Source organism: Podarcis erhardii (genome assembly GCF_964252035.2).
Source record: "Podarcis erhardii genome assembly, chromosome: 5".
Taxonomy (NCBI): domain Eukaryota; kingdom Metazoa; phylum Chordata; class Lepidosauria; order Squamata; family Lacertidae; genus Podarcis; species Podarcis erhardii.
This window is the reverse complement of record NC_138509.1, coordinates 6,819,521-6,835,108: the sequence shown is the minus strand read 5'-3', so window position 1 is coordinate 6,835,108 and position 15,588 is coordinate 6,819,521.

The following is a 15,588-nucleotide window of genomic DNA, read 5'->3' as shown; positions in this document are numbered from 1 at the left end:
TTTAGTGTGTGTGCTTTATGGGGGGGGGGAACCATGCATACCACCCTTGGGTACCTTATGTGGATAATGTAAGCTCCAAAGCCCACATTAGTTTAGGCAGCTCTCAGCCACAAGGGAACGAAATAAGACACGATTCCTGTGTCAGGTTGGTTTGAGATCACTAGTGTGTCTCTGTCAAGAAGAGGAGCCAAACACAGCATAAACATGGACATGTTTCGACTTGGTTATGCTGCTCTGATTCTTTCCCATTCTTGATACTGTATTTCTGAAACCATAAAGGAATATGTGGAGAAAGCGGTTAAATTCCTTTCCCCCTCTGCTGAGCTAAGATTTCTTTTGTCTCATATTTGAAGGGATTGGTAAACTGTGCAGTTTGCCAAAAATTCTCCAACCTAAATCTAAACCATTGCTGCTGTGACAGAAATGCACATCAGGTCTAGAGGTTTCATCTCTGCTTTAAATAAGTTGAGAAAACACTTGAGGTCACATGGATTGGATAAATCACACACACACACCCCACCTCCCGCAGATCTCTCTGAGCTACCATTACCTGAGGAAGGTTTCCTGATTCCATCAAGCGTTCATTATCGCGATGAGTGGTGTCAGCGGGACACTGACCCTTTTCGCTTCTACCTGCCAGCTTGTTGAGCTACTCTTTCCCCAGCTAAATAAATGCCACGACCACACGGCTTTTCTTTCAAAGGAGCTCTATAGGGAGGGCAGGAGATGAACCCGTCTCCTGCCTTTCATCTCAGGAGGGCAGCATTAAGAAACCGTTTCTTAAGCCATAAACCAAAACAAGCTACTGATTTCATCCAAACCCTCATTTGTTCTCATCATAAAACTGCCATATGGCTTGGCACATTGAGCCACAGCTGCCTCTTTCTCCCTTTTCAGATTAGAGGATATATTTGCTATCATGGCCCAAAGCTATTACACATTGGAAGGAAGGCATCGCTGCATTTGGTTGCTGCTAGAATTATGCCCATTTAGTACCCCCAACCTTCTGTAATATTTAGAGGTTTTAAAACATTGCCAGTAATATTTGGTCCTCTCTGCTTAGGACATGCTCAGTTCTAGATATATCATAAATATTTTTTCCCCCTATTTTGAATATTATATTATTTCTTCATTTTTGGCTGTCCTTATAAACATAATTTGTGAACAGATTTCGTTCTTTGCGTCAACATTTTGGAAACAGAAGTCTGGCCACAAACTTGGTAGGCCTGCTTGATTGAATGTTTGATTAAATGTTGCAGAATTTTGTTGTAAACACAGTTTCAGCTGGCAATTAACATTTTCAAATGAAATCTCTCTCACACTCTCTGCGTGTGTGTAAGAGAGACAGTGTGTTTCCTTTAAAGACAACAATTTAGCCAACAGACCAAGAGCACAATCCTGCCAAAGTTAAAAACTATGCAGTCCTGAATAGAAGAGATCTAAGCAAATGACTAACTCTTCCATTGAAATCAATAGGACTCAGAAGTACTTTGCTTTGACTGAGTTGTGCCAAAATGTACCAGGGTCCTCCTAGAATAGAGGTAGTCACCTTGGTGCCCTCCAGATATTGTTGGACTACAACACCCATCATCCCTGACCATCCCTACCTGACTGGGACTGATGGAAATCCAAGACCAGGCCTTCGGTAGAGGGCAATGTTCCAGTTAACAGCCTGTGTGTGCTCACACTATCAGAGCTGATGGATATTCAATCAACTCTACTCTCAGCCATGGTTGCTCTTACACTGGGATAGCCTGGCCTCAGTTGTGCATGTTCTGGTGCCCTCTTGTCCTTGTTAGAATTCCTGCTCTGTGATTGCAGTCATAGGATTGTTGTCTTTCAAATGACGGTATATGTTTTAACTTCACAGAGTGGGACGTGACAGAGACAGGATGTTTGTTTTACTGTGTTCCGTAAAGTGGGACTATTGTCCTTTGTTTTTTCCTCTTCGCTGTCTGATGTTAGAGAGAGAGGGAGCCGTGTTGCAGTCCTCCGTGTGTGTTTATATGTAAATAAAGTAGATTAGCCAAAGTGCTGAGTTGCTGAGTTTTGTTACGCAAAGCTGCGAAGACGCTGTAGATCCCTAAGTGTGCTGTTGGAATCGGTCGCTATGATGTTCCGGCAGAAGAAAGCTTTTGAAGCTCCGGAACAATTGACCAGGAGGGAGGGAACATGCCAGTCGGGCATGTGTCTCTGCCAGGATCCTACTCGAGTGTAGGATGAGCTCCTGACAGTCATGACTACTGTAATATGCTCTATACCTTGAAGATGGTGTACAACATGTGTGGGGAACCATTTTCCCTCAAGATGTTGTAGGATTGCAACACCTTGGCAATACTTGCTTGGGCTGATGCAAGTAAGAGCTGTTTGACACTGGAACGGACTCCCTCTGAAGGTCATGAACTCTCCTTCACTGGAAGTTTTTCAGCAGAGGTTGGATGGCCATTTGCCATTGATGCTTCAGTTGGGATTCCTGCATTGGATGACCCTTGGGGTTCCTCCCAACTCTACAACTGTATGGGTCAATGAATCTATGTACATCTGGAGGGCCAAAGGTTCCCCACTCCTGATCTGGCAAGTGGGGAAGCATGATAGGACCATGTGCCACTGGTCCTGGAAGCATGGCACTGCCTGCCAGTGAACAGTAGTGTTTTCTCTGAACGGCAGCAGCAGCTCCTTCAAATCCTTTGATGGCAGGGGATTAAATTCACACAAAGCATGTGAGCTGCTGCAAAATTGTGGTCCTGATGCAAATGGAATTTCTAATGAATCAAAGTCATTCCTTCCTTCCAAACATGGAGCATTGAGAGAGACTCAAAGTCTCCCTTGCTATTTCTTGCTATTTCTTGCAGAACTTGTGTTGGCATTACACATTTTGCATTTGTACAACTACAGAAGGAAGGTGGGAAAAGGAAGCAAAGCTGCATTTGAGGACTTCTGATGTAACTAGATCCTAATGCAGGACCCTTGTGTGCCAATTAACCTTTGGCCATGACTGGCAATACACATAATATTTGTGCTGTGTCAGCAGTTGAGTGTTGGAGGTGGAAGTGTTCAATTAATATTGTCAAACTGAAACGTGGACAGCCACCCTCTCTCTTTGGAAGGGTCGTTTGTTGACTCAGAGCCAAATGGTGTCAACAGCACAGCAGATATTTGCCACTAGCTACTCTGGACTTTCTCAGGTTTGAGATTTGCTGATAGCCTATCATTATCGGAAGTGCAATTTAGGTATCAAGTCAATCATGACCAAAGAGATTGTTAGTCCATCAAAGATAGGCTAGCACAGATGGAATCCTACTTCCATACACTCACCTCCTGGAGGGAAATACTTCAATCAGACCAAGAGAGGAGAGTGTTGAAGAATTTGCTTTCAGATTTGTTGATGGCTATGACGTTGCTATGTTTTGCACCTTTGCTTCATGGGATTTTGACATGATGTAAAATGAAATGTTGGCATTTGTATGTAGTTTGCTGTCCATGTAACTGAGAATTTGCTCCCATGTAAGAGTATACATGCAGAACTGCAAAAAATGCTAAAGATCTCTTTCAGTAAAAAACCAGAGGCCTACCTCCTGGGAATAACAGATCTGGATATTCCACAAAAGCTGAAGGGTATCTTTTTATATGCGACGGCGGCAGCAAGAGTTTTGATCGCAGCAAAATGGAAGAGTAATGAAATCCCCTCTATACAAGATTGGATCCAAAAGCTGACAGAATATGCCGAATTAGATGGTTTATCAGAAAAAATAAAGAATAAATCAAAACAGGAATTTGTTTCTAAATGGGAGGTTTTCAAAGAATATCTGACAAATAAATATAGTAGTTTAAATTCTGTTGCAGCATTCGAGGAACTTCAGTAATAGTTGCTAAGTGGATAGAAGAAATTAGATTTAGTGAGAATAAGTTTAATTATGAAAAAAATGTGTATTGGCAATAAGTAATATGAATTTGAAATATGGAATAGACGGGAAGTTGGGTCTTTAGTGTTAAGACCAATAGATGTTTTATTGTTTGCCAAGAAAATTATGTGTCTATGGTTATTTTTGTAATTTGAGTGTAATTTGTTATTTGTGTTTTTTTGTTGTTTTTTTCTTGTTTTATATATATATATATATATATATATATATATATATATATATATATATATATATATAATTTGCTCCCTTTTCATTCGGCCCGACAAGTGATTTCTGTGTAGCACATCCTCAACAAAAATACAAATCTTCTTTTATGTCTTCATGCTTCTTCTCTTAAGTCTCTCCAGAGACTGAAATGTTGACACCTGTCTGATTTTTTCTGCATATCATTCAGGTCCTGTTACTCCAAGGACACCTGTGTCTTAAGTAACAGTCATGGATTCAGGAAAACTCCCACACTATGAAACCACTCCTGCAGAGGCGCATCTAGAGCAGGCAGCTCATCACTCAGCTGATCAGAAGAACCACTCGCCAACAGTATTTCAGTCTTTTCTGGATAAGTTTCAGTTTATTGGTCCCCATCTAGTCCGTTATCACAACCAAGCACTGATTCAGCAAATCCACTGTCTCACCTGTAGAGAGAGGCACCGACTTGGGCCCAACATGGGGTGGATGGCAGGCAGAATCACGAATTTAACAGCAGATCATCACTCTGGTATACATGCCTATAGATTGCTTTGAAAAATGGGGCTCATTTAAATCCAGTTAAGTACTTGTGCTATGTTTTAAACTAGGCAAAATTTGTTTTAATTTTGCCATTGGTAACTCTACCAGCTAGCCCAGCTACCAACTTTGCTGACTAATCCATATTTGTAAAAGCAGTGCAATATAAGCCTTTTGTTATTTTTTTTACTTAGAAGTAAGTCTCATTGAATTCAGTGGGACTTACTCCCTAGTGATTATGTTTAGGATTGCAGCCAAAGCTTCCTTACTTCAATAGGCCTACTTTCCTGTCACTTTTCAGAAAAAAATGATAATGGAAATTTTAATTTCTAAATTTATTATTTATTACATAAATTGCAATGGAAATCCATCTTCAGTGCATTGCAAGGAATATGATTTATTCTGTGCTTATTCTGTCCTGCCTCAATGTCTATTCCTCAATATATCCTTCAGATTATGGGTCCAGATACTGCTAAGATATTGCCTCCACCATTGAAGCTCATGATCCCACCAAGGATATCTATATATGCAATGAATTCCTTGCCAGTTTGTTTCTAAACATGCCTTCCTGGATCACATACCGCTGTAAAAGTAATGGAACTCACATTTTTACTAACTTGTCTTTCAGTTGAAGGTGATTAATGGCCATCTCGTGCATGGCCTGACATTGACAAATTATGGTGCATTTCAGCTTAGTCTTAACCTCCAGAATAATAGTTTCTTTTTTGTGGATGGTCCCAAGATTTGGTCTGTTTAAATAAATAAACAAAAACACTACACCTAGTATATATTAGCATGCAGGGACAGCAAACTGCAGCCTGCAAGGCTGGATGCTTGAAGACTTAAGACACACATACTGGCAATAATATCATCAAAGTTTAGACCAGGGTGGGTAGCAAACATCTGGCCCCCAGGTTTAATTCAGCTGCTAGGGCTTCCCATTTGTCCCGGGAGGCCATTGTGTCCTCCTGTACACCTGTTGTCCTATGTGAAATCAGGTGTGGGGCAGGTATAAATCTGACTCAGTGCACAGGGACTGCCAGTCAACTGGCTAGTGGAGCTTGCTAAGTCCCTTTCCAAGCAATCGGCAAAGAGGCTTCTGAAGATCCAACACTTGGCTGAGAGATACCGACCTTTGAGGCTAAAGAATAGGGTGGTGCTGATGATGGAGTCCCCAAAAGGGTAATATATCACTTCTGGCCACCAGATGCCCTTCCCCTTCAAAAGAGAGAGAGAGAGGAAATCATCTGAGAAGCCACTACATGCCCCAGGTGGCAGAGTGAGAAGCCCTGCTTCTCTCCTAGTGCTTCTAGAAAGTTAGTATTGTTCTCCTGATGCTTCCAACCTCACATTTCCTGATGGGAGAGGCACCACACAGCGCCAAAGGGAGCTAAATGTCACCCTTTCCCTCCTTTGTTCTTGCCAACAACTTATCCTAAGCAAAACTGCTTGGGGAGGAGCCTCAGAACAGAACAAAAAGTTACCACTCCCACATCTCTCCGTTGACTCTACTGCTACTAGGGTGGTAGAGGTTTGCTAGTGGAAAATCCACCAGCAGATTTGGTTTTTCATAGGCACTGCCTGTTGTTTACACCTGTATTTAATTTTTTAAAATAGAAGAATATCATGGTAAGTCAACATCATGGTCCAATATTTCAATAGAGGGAGGCGGGTGGCACTATGGTCTAAACCACTGAGCCTCTTGGGCTTGCCAATCAGAAGGTCGGTGGTTCGAATCCCCGCGACGGGAAGAGCTCCTTTTGCTCTGTCCCAGCTCCTGCCAACCTAGCAGTTTGAAAGCACGCCAGCGTAAGTAGATAAATAGGTACCGCTGCGGTGGGAAGGTAAATGGCATTTCCATGCACTCTGGTTTCCTTCATAGTGTTCCATTGCACCAGAAGCGATTTAGTCCTGCTGGCCACATGACCTGGAAAAGCTGTCTTTGGACAAATGCAAGCTCCCTCGGCCTGAAAGTGAGATGAGCGCCCCAACCCCATAGTCGCCTTTGACTGGACTTAACCGTCCAGGGGTTCTTTACCTTTTACTTTTACCAATATTTCAATAACTGTTTAAATGTCATCTCACCCATGCGTTCAAAGAATACATGAAAGTGGAACAGGTGCACCTCTATAAACCCTGACACATTCACCTGCAAAATTCCAGCTCTATCCTCAACGTTGGTGCACTGAAGGAAGATTCCTCATAAAATCCACTGGACACAATTGGCATTCTCTCCGTGATGACCAACTCTGTCAATCAAATTCCCAGTCCTTTGCAGGGCAGGGGCTGTCTAAGTAGGCTCTGCTGAATGCAGGAAGAGTATGATAAGAAGTATAAAAATCTGAGATTGAAGTCAGCAGAGATGAGAATGTTAGAATTGAGACTAGCGTGTGCAGTCAGGTCATCCTGCCACACTTTCTCAGGTGAATTGCGAAATAGGGTTTTGATCAACCAGGTTTCAGAAGTTTCTTTCTCCAGTTCTGGGTTATTTTCACCCTGCGTGAGTTCAGTGTGTTCTCAGCAGCATGGAGGTACTTGCAACGTGTGCTTACGGTTTCTGGATGTTTGGTAGTGGTGATTACCATACATGTGCGTATATGTTTTTCACTTGTCATTTTGCTAACGCCTAAAATAGATGCATGTAAAGTAAATGGCATCTGGACAATTTCAGGTCTTATTGCATTCTTCAAAATTATATGAGAATTTTGCAGAGTTGTATATCATCTCTGGTTACATTATGTCATATGGTTGTTCCACTGACACCCAAATGATGGTCGAGTATATAAGTTAGATATTGGATATTAAGAACTGTCAGGTTGCAGGCTACAAAGAAGTAAAAAAGGATCACAGTTCTCACAAGAAGCCCATCTAAGTTTGGAAAATCAAAAGGAAGCTAATATCCAAAATGGATCTGAAAATATATGTTTGCTCAAATCTATAATTACCTTATTGCATTGAGAGCATAGCATTTATTTATGCTGGTGCCATCTTTTTTTGTCTTGTCCCATGCCATGGGATTGTGTTTTGCTAAACACCTCTTGGGAGACTGTCTTCACTGTCTCAGTAGTGCTGGTTCCTCCCTGTCTGAGCCCAAAATGCTATAATTAAAGGTTCACATTCCTTTGACTGCTTTTAGTTTGTTGACAATAAATTGTCAGTGGTCCAGCTCTGGAGTTCTGGTGAGCATGTATTTAAAAAGCCAGCGGAAGGAAGAAACCCGACTGATAAGAGTAGCTGGTCTGCAGTTGCTATTCTTATGGCCAGAGAAGAATGTAAACTGTTGCCCTTTCAAATTAAATTAAACTGACTGTCCTTTTCTAAACACAAGTGGGGATAAAATGTATATCTCAGGGTTATTGCATTGCACCATCAAAACAAAGCTGGCGTAATGGCTCACAACTGGATTGCAAGGTCGTCTCAGCGCCGACCATGTTTGATATCTTGTAGTAAATGATGAACTGTGGATGATAAATTCTGGATCAAAAGTGGTTGGGTAACAAGCTCTTGCATACTGTTCAGATTAAGCACTGAGAACTGTGTGATGCACATATTCTAAATATTAGTGTTTGCCTGGCTCCCATCATTCATCAACAGTGTTTAATTCTAAAACCACATTTGGCCTAACAGCATAAGCATCGCTTTACTGGATCAGACCAAGATTCACAGTCAAAGAATGGCCAAACCGTGCCCCCCCCCCCCCAGATGCTGTTGGACTCCAACGGCCACCATCCCTGGCAATCTACTGGTGTTGACCTATAAAGCCTTACATGGCTCAGGACCTCAATCCCTTAAGGACCACCTCTCCCTATACAAACTGACCTGGACCCTGTGTTTGTCATCTGAGGCCCTTCTCGATGTCCCCATTGCAGAGAGAGGGAACAAGAGAACAGGTCTTTTCTGTGGTGCCTCCCCGATTGTGGAATACTCTCCCCAGAGAGGCTCGCCTGGCGCCATCATTACATGTCTTTAGGCACCAAGCAAAAACATTCCTCTTTACCCAGGCCTATGGCTATTAACAGGGGACGCGGGTGGCGCTGTGGGTTAAACCACAGAGCCTAGGACTTGCCAATCAGAAGGTTGGCGGTTTGAATCCCTGCGACGGGGTGAGCTCCCGTTGCTCAGTCCCTGCTCCTGCCAACCTAGCAGTTTGAAACCACATTAAAGTGCAAGTAGATAAATAGGTACCGCTCCAGTGGGAAGGTAAACGGCGTTTCTATGCACTGCTCTGGTTCGCCAGAAGTGGCTTAGTCATGCTGGCCACATGACCCGGAAGCTGTACACCGGCTTCCTTGGCCAATAAAGTGAGATGAGCACTGCAACCCCAGAATTGTCCGCAACTGGACCTAATGGTCAGGGGTCCATTTACCTTTACCTTTATGGCCATTAACTGGACCATAAAGAAGGCTGATTGCTGAAGAATTGATGCTTTTGAATTATGGTGCTGGAGGGGACTCTTGAGAGTCCCATGGACTGCAAGAAGATCAAACCTAGCCATTCTGAAGGAAATCAGCCCTGAGTGCTCACTGGAAGGACAGATCCTGAAGCTGAGGCTGCAATACTTTGGCCACCTCATGAGAAGAGAAGACTCCCTGGAAAAGACCCTGATGCTGGGAAAGATTGAGGACATGTTTTGATAAAGAATGGTATGTAAATTGAAAATAATAATAATAATAATAATAATAATAATAATAATAATAATGGGAAAGGCAACACTGGAGAAGAACATAAATGTTGAGGTGTTAATGTTGTAGACCATGGGTAGGCAAACTAAGGCACGGGGGCCAGATCCGGCCTAATCGCCTTCTCAGTCCGGCCCGAGGACAGTCTGGGAATCAGTGTATTTTTACATGAGTAGAATGTGCCCTTTTATTTAAAATGCATCTCTGGGTTATTTGTGGGGCATAGGAATTCGTTCATATTTTTTTCAAAATATAGTCCGCCCCCCCCCCCCAAGGTCTGAGGGACAGTGGTCCGGCCCCCTGCTGAAAAAGTTTTCTGACCCCTGTTGTATACAAAGTCAAAGGTTGAACAGATTTCTGCAATAAAGGAAGGGTAACAGTAGCCCATTATAAGTTGACAGAACTCTTTCCATCAATGTAGAACTAAAAAAGACTTTGAGATGAAACCTCTTGCTCTTCTTCATTGTTCACCGTTGCCTGAGGCCAAATATGAAGTGTGACGACCTAGATGTGGCTGGATTTTATATCACATTACCATTTCACAGTGTTCCCAATTCCGCAAACCCTATATAACTTGCATTTCTCACAGCAGAGGCTCTTTATATTCCTTGTAACCTTCAGCATCATGGAGAATCGGTGACTGCATATGTCTGCTTTTCAACTCAAAGCGGCCACAAACAGATGGGTTTCCACGAGGCTTCATCTTTTATGTCAGAAGTATCATATATTTTTAGGGCTTCACATTTATTTGATGTGAAAGGTGAATTGCTTTAGCAGATTTGCTTCTTGGCTCGGCGTGGATTCAGTGGGTCTTTAATTGAAATCTTTGCAACTTAAAGGGTTAAGGGCTATGGGTTGCGACCTGTTACTCAGAGTACCTTAAATCACAATCAACGTATTGTGCTTGGGAATCCCTATGATATTGCTCTGTATTGTGCTATTATTTTCACAATAATTCATTTTGGTACAGTTGCTTTTTTAATGGCTCTCCTTGGTATTCATATAAATATAGGTTAAAAAAAAATTATAGTTATGATTTTGCACCCTTAGCTCAGCACTCTGTGCTGGGGAAACACCCACACTGACCTAAATGTGGCAGGTGTTATGGAGAGGATGGGAGGTACAGTGGTACCTTGGTTCTTGGTACTCGAACAACTTGGAACCTGAACGCTGCAAACCCAGAAGTAAGTGTTCCGGTTTGCAAACTTTTTCCGGAAGCCGAACATGCTCCATTTTGAGTGCTACGCTTCCGATTTGAGCCCCACACTTCCATTTTGAGTGTTACGCTGAGGTCTGTCTGTTTTTGCTATTTATTTTGCATTTTTGTTTTTGCGGATTTTTGGTTTTGTTTTTGTGACTGTGTGGAACCCCAGTTCAGCTACTGATGGACTGATTGTGTGACTGCAGTACATTGTTTATTGCTTTCATTTTATGGATCAATGGTCTCGTTAGATGGCCAAATTCATGTTAAATTGCTGTTTTAGGGGTTGTTTTTAAAAGTCTGGAACGGATTAATCCATTTTGCATTACTTTCTATGGGAAAGCGTGCCTTGGTTTTGGAACGCTTTGGTTTTGGGGCGGACTTCTGGAACGGATTAAGTTTGAGAACCAAGGTACCACTGCATTTTTTATTTATTAAATTAGTATTCCACCCTCCACTTGTAGAACTCAGGGCGGTTTGCAACATAAAAATACAAGATAAAAACACAAAATACCTAATAAAAACGAAAACAGCCAATAACCCCTCTTCCCCATACCCCACCAGCAACTCTGGATGTGAGTTCAGGTCCTATTTTGGATCACCCCTGCTTTGAAAGGCATTGCTTGTTGCTCCTTGTGCCTCTGCAGTTCATGCTTGTGAACACACACACACACAAGCTCCACAAAATGAATGCTCATTTCACAGAAAAAGATATTTGTGAAATATGTGTCCCATCACTCTGGTTTCATGCTGAATGGAGTCCATGGTAGACACTGGAGAATTGCCCATTATTAGCAATGATCCAGTCCAAATTTATATGCATATCAAGGTTTGTAGGGTATGATTGTGGCATAGGACCTCGTCAAGAGACCACCCAGCATGTCGGAGTGGTGGGACCATACTCTTTGTGGGGGCAGTGACCCCCAACCACATGCTAAATTCACTACAAAATGCTGAAGTAATGCTTTTTTGATAGCACCATATGGCCCCTATTGTGCACAACTGATGGAAGGTGACATTTGATATCCCTTTTTTCAAATAGTTTAAGCAGTGGAAGACTTCCTGATTTGTAGCAATCAGTGCCAAAGAACGTGGAGAGTTGAAGAAAGCCGCTTAGGAGGGGGTGTAATGTTTTCAGGTATACGAGAGTTACTTAGGAGATGTGCATTACATTTTTATTCCAAGCTATAAGGAGAAGGTGGATAAGATTACTATTAAAGAACCAATGAAGGCCTGGCAGCATGTGCTTTGAAGAAACCTATAAGGCAACAATTGATGCTTTTGAATTATGGTCTGGAGGAGACTCTTGAGAGTCCCATGGACTGCAAGAAGATCAAACCTCTCCATTCTGAAGGAAATCAGCCCTGAGTGCTCACTGGAAAGACAGATCCTGAAGCTGAGGCTCCAATACTTTGGCCACCTCATGAGAAGAGAAGACTCCCTGGAAAAGACCCTGATGTTGGGAAAGATGGAGGGCACAAGGAGAAGGGGACAACAGAGGACGAGATGGTTGGACAGTGTTCTCGAAGCTACCAGCATGAGTTTGACCAAACTGTGGGAGGCAGTGGAAGACAGGAGAGCCTGGCGTGCTCTGGTCCATGGGGTCATGAAGAGTCGGACACAACTAAACGACTAAACAACAACAATAAGGCAACAGGCACATCTGTAATCTGTACTCTGATTATTAATTGCTGTTTTGCCTGCCCCATAGTTCAAGGCAGTAGGCAGAGTGAGCAATGGGCTTGTCTAATTTCTGAAACTTTAATAAAGGTTTGTGGGGGTTTTAGATGCCATGTCTGTATCTTCAGGATGAATGCCACCTCTGAGAACTTTGACAGGATAACTTCACACGTTATGTTAATGCAATCACTGCAGGTGAACAGGGTGAAGTTGCTGCAATCAGCTAATTAGCACACATGATTGATTAGTCATAGATAATTGCTTCTGGTCACAGTCAGTCATTTACTCAGTAAAATGAATGCATTATTGCTGATCTGAAACAGGGAGTGTATTTTGTAGGTGGGAAAATGTTTAACGTGATGACACACAGAACTGATCATAATCTGCAGTATTACTATGATTATTGATAGTTTTGCCTACCTTTATGAAAGTGTGCAAAACTGTTTTGCTAGAATTTCAAATGATAGCTATCTCTGGCACGTTGGATATTTTATTTTATTTTTTTATAAAATATTTATTAAAGTTTTCAGAAAATTATCTAAACTAGAAAGAACAAAAGAGAAGAAAAAAGAAAAAAATACATACAAAGCATACAAACCACATACAATAACAAGTATAATTTCAGTCCCTTATGTTCATAAACCTTACTTTCCCGACCTCCTCATACCTCCCCTTCCTGTACTCCAATCTCTAATTAATTCAATTCAGCAAATCCTTCCCCTTATCTCTATTAACTTTTTAAATCTTCCTTTTCTTGATACCTAATCATTGCAGCTGAAAACCCCTTAATTTCTAAGTCCACATCGTTCTATCATTCAGTAATTTTACAATTTTTCTTAAGGTAGTCCTTAAATTTCTTCCATTCTTCTTCCGCCGTCTCTTTTCCCTGGTCTCGGATTCTGCCAGTCATTTCTGCCAGTCCCATATAGTCTATAACTTTCATCTGCCATTCTTCAACGGTGGGTAGATCTTCTATCTTCCAATACTTTGCGATGAGTATTCTTGCTGCTGTTGTAGCGTACATAAAGAATGTTCTGTCCTTCTTTGGCACCAATTGGCCGACCATGCCCAGGAGAAAGGCCTCTGGTTTCTTCAAGAAGGTATACTTAAATACCTTTTTCATTTTATTATAGATCATCTCCCAGAAAGCCTTAATCCTTGGGCACGTCCACCAAAGGTGAAAGAATGTACCTTCAGTTTCTTTACATTTCCAACATTTATTATCAGACAAGTGGTAAATTTTTGCAAGCTTGACTGGGGTCATGTACCACCTATAGATCATTTTCATAATATTCTCTCTTAAGGCATTACATGCCGTAAATTTCATGCCGGTGGTCCACAACTGTTCCCAGTCAGCAAACATAATGTTATGACCAATATCTTGAGCCCACTTGACCATAGCTGATTTAACCGTTTCATCCTGGGTATTCCATTTCAACAGCAAGTTATACATTCTTGATAATATTTTAGCATTGGGTTCTAACAGTTCTGTCTCCAGTTTTGATTTTTCCACCTGAAAACCGATTTTCCTATCTAACTTATAAACCTCCATTATCTGATAGTAATGGAGCCAATCTCGCACTTTATCTTTCAATTACTCATAACTCTGCAATTTCCATTTATCCCCTTCTTGTTCCAGAATCTCCCCATATTTCGGCCATTTGGATTCCATATTAAGTTTTTTTACTGCCTTTGCCTCCATTGGAGACAGCCACCTTGGAGTTTTATTTTCCAGCAAATCTTTGTACTTGACCCAAACATTATATAATGCTTTCCTGACAACATGGTTTTTAAAAACTTTATGGACTTTCACCTTGTCATACCACAAATATGCATGCCACCCAAAAGCGTTATTAAAACCTTCTAAATCCAAAATGTCTGTATTCTCCAGAAGTAGCCATTCTTTCAACCAGCAGAAAGCTGCTGCTTCATAATATAATTTAAAGTCTGGCAGGGCAAATCCCCCCCTTTCCTTTGCATCTGTTAAAATCTTAAGTTTTGTTCTGGGCTTTTTGCCCTGCCAGACAAATTTAGAAATATCTTTCTGCCACTTCTTGAAACAGTCCATCTTATCAGTTATTTGCAATGTTTGGAATAGAAATAACATTCTAGGCAATACATTCATCTTTATAGCTGCAATTCGCCCCAACAAGGAAAGCCTCAAATTTGACCAAATTTCCAAATCTTTTTTCACTTCTATCCAACATTTCTCATAGTTGTCCTTAAACAAATTCACATTTTTAGCTGTCATATTAATCCCCAAATATTTAACTTTCTTAACCACATTTAAACCTGTCTCATTCTGAAACCTCTCCCTTTCAATAGGTGTTAGATTTTTCTCCAATACCTTAGTTTTAAACTTATTCAGTTTAAATCTTGCTACTTGACCAAATTCTTGAATTAATTCTAAAACCCTTTTAGTACTAGACTCTGGCTCTTGTAATGTAAGAACAAGGTCATCTGCAAATGCTCTCAATTTGTACTGTTTGGCTCTGACCTGAATACCTTTAACCAATTGGTCTCTTCGACTCATATTCAGCAAAACCTCCAGGACTGATATAAAAAGTAGTGGGGAGATTGGGCACCCCTGACGTGTCCCTTTTTCTATCTTAAATTCTTCCGTAACCACATTATTTACAATTAACTTTGCTTTTTGTTCAGAGTATATTGCACTTATACCATTTTCAAACCCTTGGCCTACCCCCATCCCCTGGAGATTTTTCCTCATGAAACTCCAAGAAATATTGTCAAAGGCTTTCTCCGCAACCACAAATATCAACACTGCTTTGGTATTTATATTCACTTCTAGCATTTCCAAAATGTCAATTATATTCCTTACATTATCTGACAAGTGTCTTCTTGGGAGAAAGCCCGCTTGATCTCTATGAATCTCCTTCATCAAAACTTTTTTCAATCTCTTAGCCAAAATGTCAGCAAAGATTTTATAATCCACATTTAATAACGAGATAGGGCGGTAGTTCTTAAGTTGGGTCTTTTCAGTCTCTGTCTTTGGTATGAGTGTAATGAAAGCCTCTTTCCACGATTCTGGTGCTCTTTTCCCCTCCAAAATTTCATTGCAGACTTCCTTCAGAGGTTGTAATAACCAGTCCTTCAAGGCTTTATAGTATCTGGAAGTCAACCCATCTGGTCCCGGAGATTTGCCCAGTTGCATGTTTTGAATGGCACCTTCTATTTCCTGGTCAGATATTTTACAGTTCAACTCTAATTTACTTTCTTCTGATATTTTTTGTAATCCATTTGTTTTCAAAAAACAATCAATGTCCATTTCGTTCTGCGGCCCTTGTGCATATAGTTGCTTAAAATATTTCTGGAAGCAATCTCTAATCTCATTTGGCTTATAAATATTCTTTCCTTCCACTTCTAG